A 12,352-nucleotide genomic window follows, 5' to 3' on the forward strand; every position below is an offset into this window, starting at 1 on the left:
CTGTGATTAAAAATAAACTGGTAATATTTCATACTGTGGATTGGGGCCTAAATGTCTGCATCTTTAACAAGCCCACAAGTGTGCTGGTTGGGGACTACACTTTGAATAATGTCTTTTGGGATTCTCTTTACTAAAGTAACTCAATACAATGGGGACATTGGGTGCATGAAAAACAAAATATGAAACAATTTTTAACAGTGATACATATATTTTATTGAGAACAGGAAGAAGAAACGAATTCATTTTCTGCAGAGTAGAAGTTAAGGAAGTTTTCGTAGAAGAGGAGACTTAACCTGGGTCTAGGAAGATGTGAAGGATAGTAGCAAACATGGAAGATATTCTGGACAGAAGGAATAGGTGTTCAAATTCATGCGACTCCATAGAATCACGTGGCTGGGAGTTAGGACACATTGAAAAGGTTGGATAAGGCTAGAAAGGGAGCCAGCTTAGTTTAGTTCGTAGAATACACATATACAAATATTTTGTAGGCTAGGAGAAGGGGAATAAAAATTAAGACACACAATGCTCACACACAAGCATACATAACACAAATGGTCTTGGTAAAAATGGTCACTTTACTTGCTCAAAAATCAATTTTATCTTCAGAGCAAGAAGTCAGTTTTAACAGGGAATTTTTGTCCTTAAGCCATATTTTAACTTTGTAACTTGGAGCCTGAGGGGAAATATAAATAGCACTCTGAAGAAGCGCTTCAGGAGTCTCACTTTTTAAAATATGCATAAACTTTTCTAGATTATTCTAGGCAGGCTGTTTAAAATCTGCTACATTTTCCTGCCTTATTATAATTTGGGTATTGTGTGGATGGGTCTCCTTATTTCCAGATAAGATCTACGTTTTTAATATGGCATTAATGGCCCTTCACAATTTGGTTCCAACCTATCTTTCTAGTGCAGCTCTGTATTTCCCCCACAATGCTCTTATGAAAAATGAGTATTTATCCTTTATTCATTGAGTAATAAATGCATGGAATTCTTATTCTGTGCCAGAATATGCACTTGACCCTGGGGATATAGTTTTGAACAAAGTAGACCTCTAACATGACTTAACAGAGCTTATATTTGGGGATAACTGACATTTACAAGTAGATGCAATAAATTGTGAAGAGCATTACCAAAAAAATGTTAAATTGCAGGGATTGTATTTACAGTGACTGAGTGTAGATGTTACTAAAAAAGTAATGTTTCATCTGACACCTGAAGAAGTAAAGAAAATTAACCAGAAATGTCATGGGAATGGGAAAAGGATAGAGAGAACAGTATATATGAAGAGGAGCATCATAGACCAGTGAGAAAGTGTAGTGTTCAAATAACCGTTGGATATTAATCATGCTTGATCTCAGACTATGAGAGGGGGATATGGTGAGAAATAGAGCTAGGCAGGAGACAATTACAGAAGGCTTTAGAAGATGTGTTAATGAACATAAGCATGCTAAGTGCAATGGAAAAACCACTGAAGGGATTTAAGCAGGAAATGACATGAACAACTTTACATTTTAATATTATCTTACTGGCTGCAGGACAGAGGGGGACTTAAAAAGTATGAAACTAGAGTTGGGGGGCCAGCTCTTACAACTGCTCCTGTGAAATATGGAGTTTTAGATGAAAATGGAGTCAGTGGAAATGAAGTAAATAATTTCACATTTGAATATTTCCTGAGGGTAATGGGGATACAAGAAGCAAAGAAGTGAACAATGACACCAAGATCTCAGGCTTGGCCAGATGCTATTTATTAAGATAGGAGAATACCAGAGAAGCACAGTCCTTGACAGAGAAAGATAGATTCCCATTTGGACGCGTACTTGAAGGGATTTGAAATATCCAAATACAGATGTAGAATAAAGGATATATGTTTGGAGCTCAATAAGACGACCTGGTTTTAAGTTATAAATGTAGGAGTCATCAGCATACGGATGGAAATGGAAGCCATGGAAATGGATGAGATTGCTTTGGGAGGGTATGTGGAGTAAGAACTGAAGAGACAGAGTCTGAGAGCTAAGAATGGAGTTGTGAAGAACATCAACATTAGGTCACGAACCGAAGAAAAAGAAAAAAACAATAACCCTAAAAAGTAATAGAGAATGAGCCACTAGTGGTTCAAGGAAAGTTTGAATGATGCATTGAAAGACAAAAGGGAGTATTTTCAAGAAGGGAAAAGCATTTCTATGCATCAAAAATTTTGAGAGGCCCTGAGACACATCTGAAAAGGGTCGATTCTTTTGAGGATTCCACCTGTTAAGGGGGACCTTGTTCAGGTTAAAATATTTCTCCTGCCTTCCAGCCCATGCTTCTATTCTGTTCTTCCTAAGAATTCCATCTATTTTCTAAGACCCTGCAAAAGTAGAATCTTCATAAAAGTCATCTTCCAGTTGAAGATTTATTCTCAGTTTGATGTACATCTAATTTTATATACCTTATGTGGTCTTTGTAATAGGCTACCTTTCCTATCACTTGGGCATAGATCTCTAATAATCTGGAAAGTTCCCTGAGGACAGTACCTTTACCTTGAATGAAGATGTTAGCTGAAATTAATCAGTTGCACAACTGGACACATTGTTTTTATTAGTACTTGTGCAGAATTTTATGACCGCCATCTTGATATACTCCTCGGATTCTAAGAAGGCAGGAATTCTATTTCTGTGAATGGTTTTATCTCCACTGTTTAGCTCATTGATATGTAAGAAATAGCCATTAAGATGTGTGTTTTCTTTCCTATTTTTGTTTTTCACTGAGAAAAAAATTTAATTATATTTCTATTGGAAGAATTCTAGGTTGTGTTGGGACATAGTTATTCCTTTAGCTTTATCACTTTAAACAAATTTTCACCAGGATTTACCTCTGTGAAATTTAAGAGGTGATCCTGACATTTCTATCTATTGTGCTAGACTGTAGGGGGGATGGCACTGGGAAGTATTATATACTGGTATTCCTTCCTTCCAGTAACACTTTCACTGGGTACCATTGGAGCCAGGGTAGCACTTACATGGGTTTTCCTTGCCTCATGACCCATCATGGTTTCTGATGCTGCAGATGACTTCATTAATGTCATTATCTCATTTATATTTGATCATTTATGTACCATCTTACTCTTGCTTAAGCTAAGAGTAAGGTTTGAAAACCAATGATGTTTACATTGATTATTCTCTTTTGAACATATATGTTCTTTTGAACATATATAAGTCTTCTCACAATGGGACCTGGGGGTAGGTGGTGATTCTCTCCCTGTCCCCACTTCTAATTTCTGAAGGACTCCAAGGGAAAAGATCAGTTTTCTGGAAGTTATACTCTACCCTCAACAGTCACACACTTGCTCTTCATGTTCTTAGAAGGACTTAGGTACAAATTAGAAAAAACGCCAGCTGAGGACTCCTTTCTTTGTACTATATCCAGGGAAAGAGATCTGACAATACCCCAGGCAAAGCTCTCTATAAACACCTTTTTTTTTTTTAACCCAGCCATAAGGAGTTACATGCAAAAAAATAACCACTTGAAACCCTTTGCCCCATGTTCATATTGCTGCCAAAGCTTTTGCCTTAGCTTGCTTCAACAAGAATAAACTGTGCAAAAGCTCTGGAGTTCTCAGGCAATGTGACTGCTTGCCCTGCTTGTTTAAGGTCATTAAAATCCTAGCTTTTGCCAAAAGACTTAGAGCAGAGCCATCCTGTTCTTGGAGTGAGTTGTAATTTTGCTTAGGTCACAGACTTTTTAGTGGCCAACAGCATTAAAATGGGTCCTTTTTATTGGTGTTAGGTATAAACGAGATGCAAAGAGTATGTGTGATAATTTTAAAGTTGTGTTTCTAATGAAGATAGTCTAAGAAACTGCTAATACATTTACAATCATGAATTATTAAAAATAAAAACATTCTTCCTATCATCCTGTCAGATGAAAGAAGGATGTTATACTCTAAAATGCCATTTCTTTAGAGATTGCATTTTTATTCAGTCCTGCAAAGCCTTTGCATTTATCCTGGAAGCATTTGTAGCTATATTCATATAGCCAAAAAGACATGAGGAATTGTATAATTATCTTGTGGGTTCAAAGCTGTCAAAACAACCTGTTAGGGCAATAAAAGCAAAACCATTTTCAAGTCATCATTGCTTGAATTACTTTGAACTGAAGTGTCCAGTAATTCTTATATTTGTTTTGGTTAAAAGATCATTTTTATCTTTTATTAACTATTTTCTGATGAAGTATAGAAATTAATATTTTTGCTTCTTGAATATTAGTTCTATGACTGCTTAGAAAGATGGAACAAATTATGGCTCAATTTTCTATTGCAATTACAAAAGTTGGGAAAACATTTTGCATTCTGCTTTATAAGCCAAGCCAATATAATACGTTTGTTTGTGAATAGCTCTGCATTAAGGTATATGAGCCTTTTCATCTTTGTCGTTTTCAAAACAGACTGTCATAGAAAAATAAGATATCTGTAGGTCATATCTACTTTAAATATATTTTAATCAAATATTAATTGGGGCTCAGTAGGTTGAGCATCTGACTCTTCATTTCAGCTCAGATCATGATCCCAGGGTTGTGGGATCAAGCCCTGCATCAAGCTCCACATGGAGCCTGCTTAAAATTTTCTCTCTCCCTCTGTCCTTCTTCCCTGCATACTCTAACTCTAAAATAAAATACATTAATATGTTTAGAGGGTGAAGACACTTCTTGTGGTATTGTCCCTATATATTGCCTCAGTTGATGTTCCTAAGGAAGAACAAGGGCAAGGACCTGTTGGAGATGTTGGCGTGGGGGAGGGGGTTGTGGTTAAGTAGTGCTGGTGAAACAGTGGAGAGGCAGGAAAGATATTGAGGTATGGGGGTGGTGTGGGTGATTGGTGGTGTAACATGTACCAGTAACTTTTTTTTTTTTTTTTTTTAAATTTTATTTTTGGGACAGAGAGAGACAGAGCATGAACGGGGGAGGGGCAGAGAAAGAGGGAGACACAGAAGCGGAAACAGGCTCCAGGCTCTGAGCCATCAGCCCAGAGCCCGACGCGGGGCTCGAACTCACGGACCGCGAGATCGTGACCTGGCTGAAGTCGGACGCTCAACCGACTGCGCCACCCAGGCGCCCCTACCAGTAACTTTTCAAGTGTTATATTAATCTCTTTTATAATGTGAGACTGATATTCTATCCATTTTAAATATTAAGACACTAAAATTCACAAAATTTGCTCAAGGTATCAAATCAGCAAGTTGCACATGGGGTTTGAATGCTCTTTCCTGACCACACAGTTCACATTTATTCTGCTAGGTTTAGATCACAGTATTTATTGTATAGTATGTGGCTGCTTCCAAGGATTGGGATACTTCAAGATGGAATTACACCGATTTTTTTTTTTTTTTAAGTCTGGAAAAAAAAAAATCAAGATTCTGAGAAGTTTGACTTATAATGCAGCTAATATATTGGGACATATGTAGACAATTAGGCATTTCATTAAATATTTATTGAGCACCAACTAAGTGCCTAGAATTTTTCTAGGTGCTGAAGAAAAAAAAACACTGCATCAGATGCACGTTTCTCAACAATACTGATGAGGAATTTCTCATCCAGTTCTAATTAAGGAAATTAGTGTACATGGGAAGATTCTAGTTAATAATTTTAAAGTTGTAGCAAAATTTTAGAATGGTGATATTTTATATATTTTCTAGTTGTCAGGAAATTACAATACAAACAGTAATATTTCAGAAAGAGTTCCATGAAAAAGTACCTATCGTGTCCTTTGAGCCTATCTGTGAATTCTTTCCATTTAACCAGATGACAACAGACTTATTACAAATTTATATCCTGTCTGTATTCCACAGTGTTTCTCTGGAATTAGATTAAGTGTCCTGAGGCTTCTATCCACACCAAGTAACTGGCTCTTATCACCAACAACTTCTGCCTCAGTGCTTATCCAGTGTGGGTAGCATTTGTACCCCAAATTCTAAATATACTTTGTTTTTACCTGCCAGCATTGAAAAGTTTTATAACACAGGCTCAGCTTCGAAGATATCTGGCTGGATTGCCATGGACAGCAACCACCCTTATTCTTCATCTCCTCCCCCTCTGACAATTTGCAAAGCTATACTTGCATGGGTTAGCTTACCTTCCAGACAGATCTACCTTTCCTCTGAGAGCATTCTAACCCTTTGAGGGTTAGAGGCAGGAGGATCCACAGAAACAGCCAATAATCTGCTCACTTCCAATCAGGCTACTTCTAAGGGAAGATTGTTCTTATACCTTCAGTAATGATCCTTACCACCAACTCTGCCCTGGACAGTTGATTAAAAATTCTATAACTTCTCCCCTAAGTATGGTAGCAAGTATAATTTATTGGTTCTGTTCACATGCATATAGTACTTTGAAACTAAGATTTTAAATTCCTTTCAAGATTAGAAATCATTTGAAAGAATGATTGGGGGTGCCTGCGTGGCTCAGTCAGTTAAGCATCTGACTTTGGTTCAGGTCATGATCTCACAGTCCATGAGTTCAAGCTCCGTATTGGCTCTGTACTGGCAGCTCAGAGCCTGAAGCCTGCTTCGGATTCTGTGTCTCCCTCTCTCTCTGCCCCTCCTCCGCTCATGCTCTGTCTCTCAAAAATAACAAAAACGTTAAAAAATTAAAAAAAAAAGAAAAGAAAGAATGACCAACTCTAGGGAAGACTTAAAAGCTAAGAGGACAAATGAATGTTATTTGCCAGTGTTTACAGAAGTCCCAAGAAGTCCTACAGTTTTATTTTTTAGTCTTTCCTCTAAGCCTGTTTGTTGAGAAAATGACTTCAGTCCCAAAAGGTGTCCTTCACCAGGTAGAGAAAGACCAAAATATTCTAAGTATCACTGTGTATTTGATATGGTGTCAATAAGTTTGTTAAGCTGAGATGAAATCTGGAAGATGAAAAATTAGAAAATAGAAGCAAACGGGGCACCTGGGTGGCTCAGTCGGTTAAGTGCCCAACTTCAGCTCAGGTCATGATCTCGCAATTGAGGAGTTTGAGCCCCGCGTGGGGCTCTGTGCTGACAGCTCAGAGCCTGGAGCCTGCTTCAGATTCTGCGTCTCCCTCCCTCTCTCTCTGCCTCTCCCCCGCTCATGCTGTGTCTCTGTCTCAAAAATAAATATTAAAAAAATTTAAAAAAAGAAAATAGAAGCATTATATAGGGCACCTGGGTGGCTCAGCCAGTAAGGGTCCAACTCTTGGTTTCAGCTCAGATCATGATCTTATGGTTTCGTGAGTTCAAGTCCCGTGTTGGGCGGGATCCCCGCTGGCAGTTCCAAGCCTGCTTGGGATTCTCTGTCTCCCTTGCTCTCTGCCCCTCCCCTGCTCATGTTGTCTCTGTCCCTCAAAATAAACCTTAAAAGAAAATTAAAATAAAATAAAAAGAAGCATTTAAAAATTTACAGCTAAGTAACAGAGTCACCCTTATGTGGACAATTCTCTTAAATTTCTCTTTTTCCTTTGTAGTACTAAGCAATTGATAATACCACTGAGGGAAACGGGGTTCACTAATCTCTATCATCTTAAAAGGCTTCTTTTAGCCAACAAAACACAAAATAAGGTAAAACAAACCCTCTTAAAAATTTCTTTTTGGGAAGGAAAACATTTTCATAAGAACAGTTTTTTGTTTTTTATCTCAGAACTAAATAATTCTGGAAATTGCTTTATGGTAGGCTTCTTAATTTTATATCTACAGTGCTTAACGTCCTCCTGAGACTCTATTTAATCACCTCTCATTTTCTGCATAAAAATTTCTGATTATATACTGTCTAGTCAATGAAGTCCAAACTCGCTAGTATGAAATGTAGAAAGCCCTCATAATCTGACAAATGTCTCTTTTCAGTATCTTTCTCTCTTCATGCATCGTATTGTACTTTTTTGGAAGAAAAGAATGACTTTTTTTTTCATCTTTTCTGAAAAACAGGTACCCTGTAGAAAAAACTGTCAGAGTCCAATGCTTTTATTTTGGATGCTCTGCTTATAGAAGTAATATACTAAGAACTGCCTAGTCTGAATACTTATTGGAAAATACAGTGAGATCAACACTAAACCATCCTGCACACCTAGAAAACTGATTTGAGTATTAATAACAATCTACACAGAACTCAGCAGGTATGCAGCAGGGAGAGGTGAACTGGGGGAGAGAAGTCATGGAGGGCAGGGAGCTGCTTTTGCTTGGATGGTTATTTATGAGAAGTTTTGTCCACTAGACTTACATTTTCAGTTTATCTTTACATTGCTTTGCTAAATAAGGAGAAACAGAGTGGGGGGGTGAAAAATGTAGATGGATTCCCACTCAAGATATAAAAACCTCAGTTCCAAAGTTGGGGAGAAATATGATCCCAGTAAATAAAAAAGTAAATTCCAGGCAAGGAAGTAGCACCAAGTTCACAGAGGATTAAACCCTTCCTGATGCAACACAACTTCATCTGGAACATAGTGAGAACCCACTGGTTGACACCCCAGGGCTGATACTTGTGAACCAGATTAAAGATAATGGCTTGGCACTTGAAGACCAAATGGGCTCACTAGTGGCCAAGTTATCCAGAACGACTGGGGCTATGTTCCATTAATCAGACCCCTGCCGCTGCTCAATGTCTGGGCATGTCTCTCCCAAATTAGTTTATGGTACCAAACTAGGCCCTTTAATGTTCAGATTTCTCCATCTGATTTGCCTAAGAAAGCCTTCATTTTAATCCTAAACATGTTATATATTCTAAACGATGGTTCTTGTGGAGTAGGTTCTTGGTTTTACTGCTTACTCATCTGTTCATTCACTTACTTTTATTAGAAATTATTCATCTATTCATTCATTGATTCAATATTTAACGTACAGGTACTACTGGTACAAAGCTTTGCAAATCACAAGGGATACAAAAGTTAAGAGTGGCAGAGTTTTTGTCCCTATGTAACTCAATCTATCAGGAGATACAAATAAGTAGTCCATAACAAAGTGTGATTAGTGCCATGATCAAGGAACTACAGAATATCATAGATTCACAGAAACCAACTTACCCAAACATGGGGAATTCAGGGGAGACTTTCTGAAGGAAGCAAGGTGCTTGCGTATTACTCTGGCTACACTGTGAAGAATGGAGTGGTAAGAGGGGAATACAGGCAGAAAGATCTTTTAGAATGCCAAACTAGATATCTAGGCAAGAAATGATGGTAATCTGAATAGTGAAGTAGAGATAAGAGGACAGTTTCAAAACAGGAGGTACAGGGGCACCTGGGTCAGGTAAGTGTCTGACTTTAGCTCAGGTCATGATCTCATGGTTTATGAGTTTAAGTCCTGTGTTGGGCTCTGTGCTGACAGCTTGTAGCCTGCCTCAGATTCTGTGTGTGTGTGTGTGTGTGTGTGTGTGTGTGTGTCTGCCCCTCCCCTCTCTAAAAAATAAACATTAAAATTTTTCTAATAGTGCTAAGATTTTAGTAGTGAGATTTAAGGATTAAATGGATTAGTGATTTAAGGTAATCATATAAACTCAAAGTATTGATCTTAGTTTTTCCAGTGTTAACACAGTTTTTTAGTAGACAGTCTGGTTATGTGAGAAAAGCCTTAGCTTTATGCATTTGATTTTCAAAATATTTCCATTCTATATTTTAAAATATTTTGTGTTTATAAGACACAAGTGTGTTATAAATCCACACTTTTACTTAGTGCTACTAGATGACTCACCATTATATATTTCAAAAATTTTTAAAGGACTCTATATACAGAGATCAATATTTGGCCCTAATATTCATTATTCTTTTATCATTTACTTATGTGCTTTCCTTATTGTACATACCTGAAAATACCATTGAAGTTTTTTGGAATGTTTAACATGATATTTTAAGTTAACAATTTTATGATTTTAAATATTTTTTTTGAGAGAGAGAGAGAGAGAGAGAGAGAGAGAGAGACAGACAGACAGACAGACAGACAGACAAAGCATTAGTGGGGGAGGGGCAGTGAGAGAGGGAGACAGAATCTGAAGCAGGCTCCAAGCTCTGAGCTGTCAGCACAGAGCCCATCACAGGGCTTAAATGCACCAACCTTGAGATCATGACCTGAGCTAAAGTCGGAGGCTTACCTGACTGAGCCACCCAGGTGCCCGATTTTAAGTATTCCTACAGTAGAATCTATTGTTTTATAGTTGATTAGTGAAGTTACCCTCCCCCAAATTTACTGATATCATTTACACAAAAGATGATTCACCTATTAGGTGTACGGGCTAATGAATTTTTACAACTATGTACACTTGCGTAACTACTACTATAATTAAGGTATAGAAAATTTTCAGCACTGCTTTCAAGCCATCTTTTCCCCACTACAGTTTGCCTTTTCTGTAGTCTTTTGTGTTTGACATTTTTTACTTAGTATAATGTTGATGTTCGTTTGTGTTGTGTTTATCAGTAGTTTGTTCATTTTTATTGGGAGATAGTACTCCAATAGTGTAGCTATATCATATTCTGTTTATACATTTAACAGTCTATGGATACTAGATATTTTTATTCCCCATTGTTGGCTATTTTGAGTAATGTTGCAATGGACATTATAATAGTATTTTTGCAGACACTTTTTAAGATTTTTCTGCTGTAAAAACTTAAGAGTGGAATTCTGGGTTGTATGATGTATGTAAGGTGCACATGGTAAGGTGCGGTAGGCAAGACACTGCCAGATAGTTTTCCAAAGGGCTGTACCATTTTGCATTCCATCAGCGATGAGAGAGTTCTAGGAGTTCCATGTCAAAAAACACTTCATATTGTTAGTTGTTTGAAGTTTGGTTATTCTGTGGCATTAGTATTACTGCTATCAGTAATTTAATAATTACTAACACTAGAATTATGTTTTAAGTTATGGATTAGCACGTGGCAAAAAAGTGTCTCTATGAAAAGACATAATGAAGGTAAATTTTATTTAAGCTCTCGGTCTGGTCAGCTACCAGCACAGACTTGGAATAAGCAGCCCTGGTTTTGTTGTATTGAAATATTTTCCTTTTCATAAAGTTAAATATTAAAGTATTCAAGTTTCAGTTTGATAATTCAAATGTTGCCATTTTAATGTGTCTTCCAGGGGCTCTGGGTGGCTCAGTTGAGTGTCCGACTTCAGCTCGGGTCATGATCTCATGCTCTCTCGGTCAAAAATAATAAACATTTAAAAAATTAATGTGTATTCCATAAATCTATTTTATAGAATTCTGGGTCATCCCTCATATCTTGGGTAAAAATGCTTTGTCTCCTTTTTAACTTGGAAATCACACATGCGTGTGTTTCTTTATCTACTTGGAGTGGGGTGGTTTTTTTTTTTTTTTTTTTTTTTTTTTTACTTTTTCCCCATAGCATACCTTCCATTCTACATTATATAAGGCCATCTAGCTATGAGAAATGTTAATGATGTATATTATCAAAAAGCTTTCATTCTCTTCAATATTTATTTTACTTTTAAAGATGGAGTTCCACTAAATTACAAGGTGAATGATTGCATTTAATAAAGTTTAAAAGTCTGTATAGAATTCTTCCATTAATAAAGGTAGCTATCATCACTCTGATTCTGATTTTTGAGGTGATTGTTATAAAATAGTATGACATTTAACAAGTATTTATGACTTTTTAGATTTTTTTTTAATGTTTATTTTTGAGAGAGAGCGGGCACATGCACGTGAGCATGAGCAGGGGAGGGGAAGTGAGAGAGGGAGACACAGAATCCAAAGCAGGCTCCAGGCTCTGAGCTGTCCACACAGAGTCCCACGCAGGGCTCAAACTCATGAACTATGAGATCATGACCTGAGCCGAAGTCAGTTGCTCAACTGACTGAGCTACCCAGGCACCCCTAGAATTTTAAAACTACTCAGGATGCTAGTTGTGTAAGGAGTCTGCAATTTAGTGAAGGAGTAAACAAAAATCAAAATCCTAGTGATTAAAGTTAGTATATAGTGTAGGCAGGAATCCTTTGTCTCATTTTCTTCCATATGAAAGGAGCCTAATATTCCTGCCCAGGAGGCCTCTTGTTTCTCTTGTGCAGAGACAGTGAGCATTCTGCTACTGAATGTTTGTCATTGATCCACATTTCTCAATTAGATGGAGTGAAAATACCATAGAACTTGAGCATGTGGGATATGGTTATTCTGTTTTTGGACCAGTTGGAAGCAAAGGCCTAAGTACAATCTAAGTGTGTACTCAAACTTTCTCTGTTGTGGGCTGTCCTGCGGTATAATTAAGGAAAGTAGCAGCAAGTCCATTTGGGCTTTCTTCCTGAGCTGTGTCTTCTAGCTAGCCTTCGTTAGTAATGGTGATATTTTTAATTGCTGACTCTCGCCTTTTTCTAAGTCAACTCAACACCCATATGGGGAACCACATGCCATTTATTGGACTCCC

This window comes from Neofelis nebulosa, chromosome 14 (assembly GCF_028018385.1).
Source record: "Neofelis nebulosa isolate mNeoNeb1 chromosome 14, mNeoNeb1.pri, whole genome shotgun sequence".
NCBI lineage: Eukaryota > Metazoa > Chordata > Mammalia > Carnivora > Felidae > Neofelis > Neofelis nebulosa.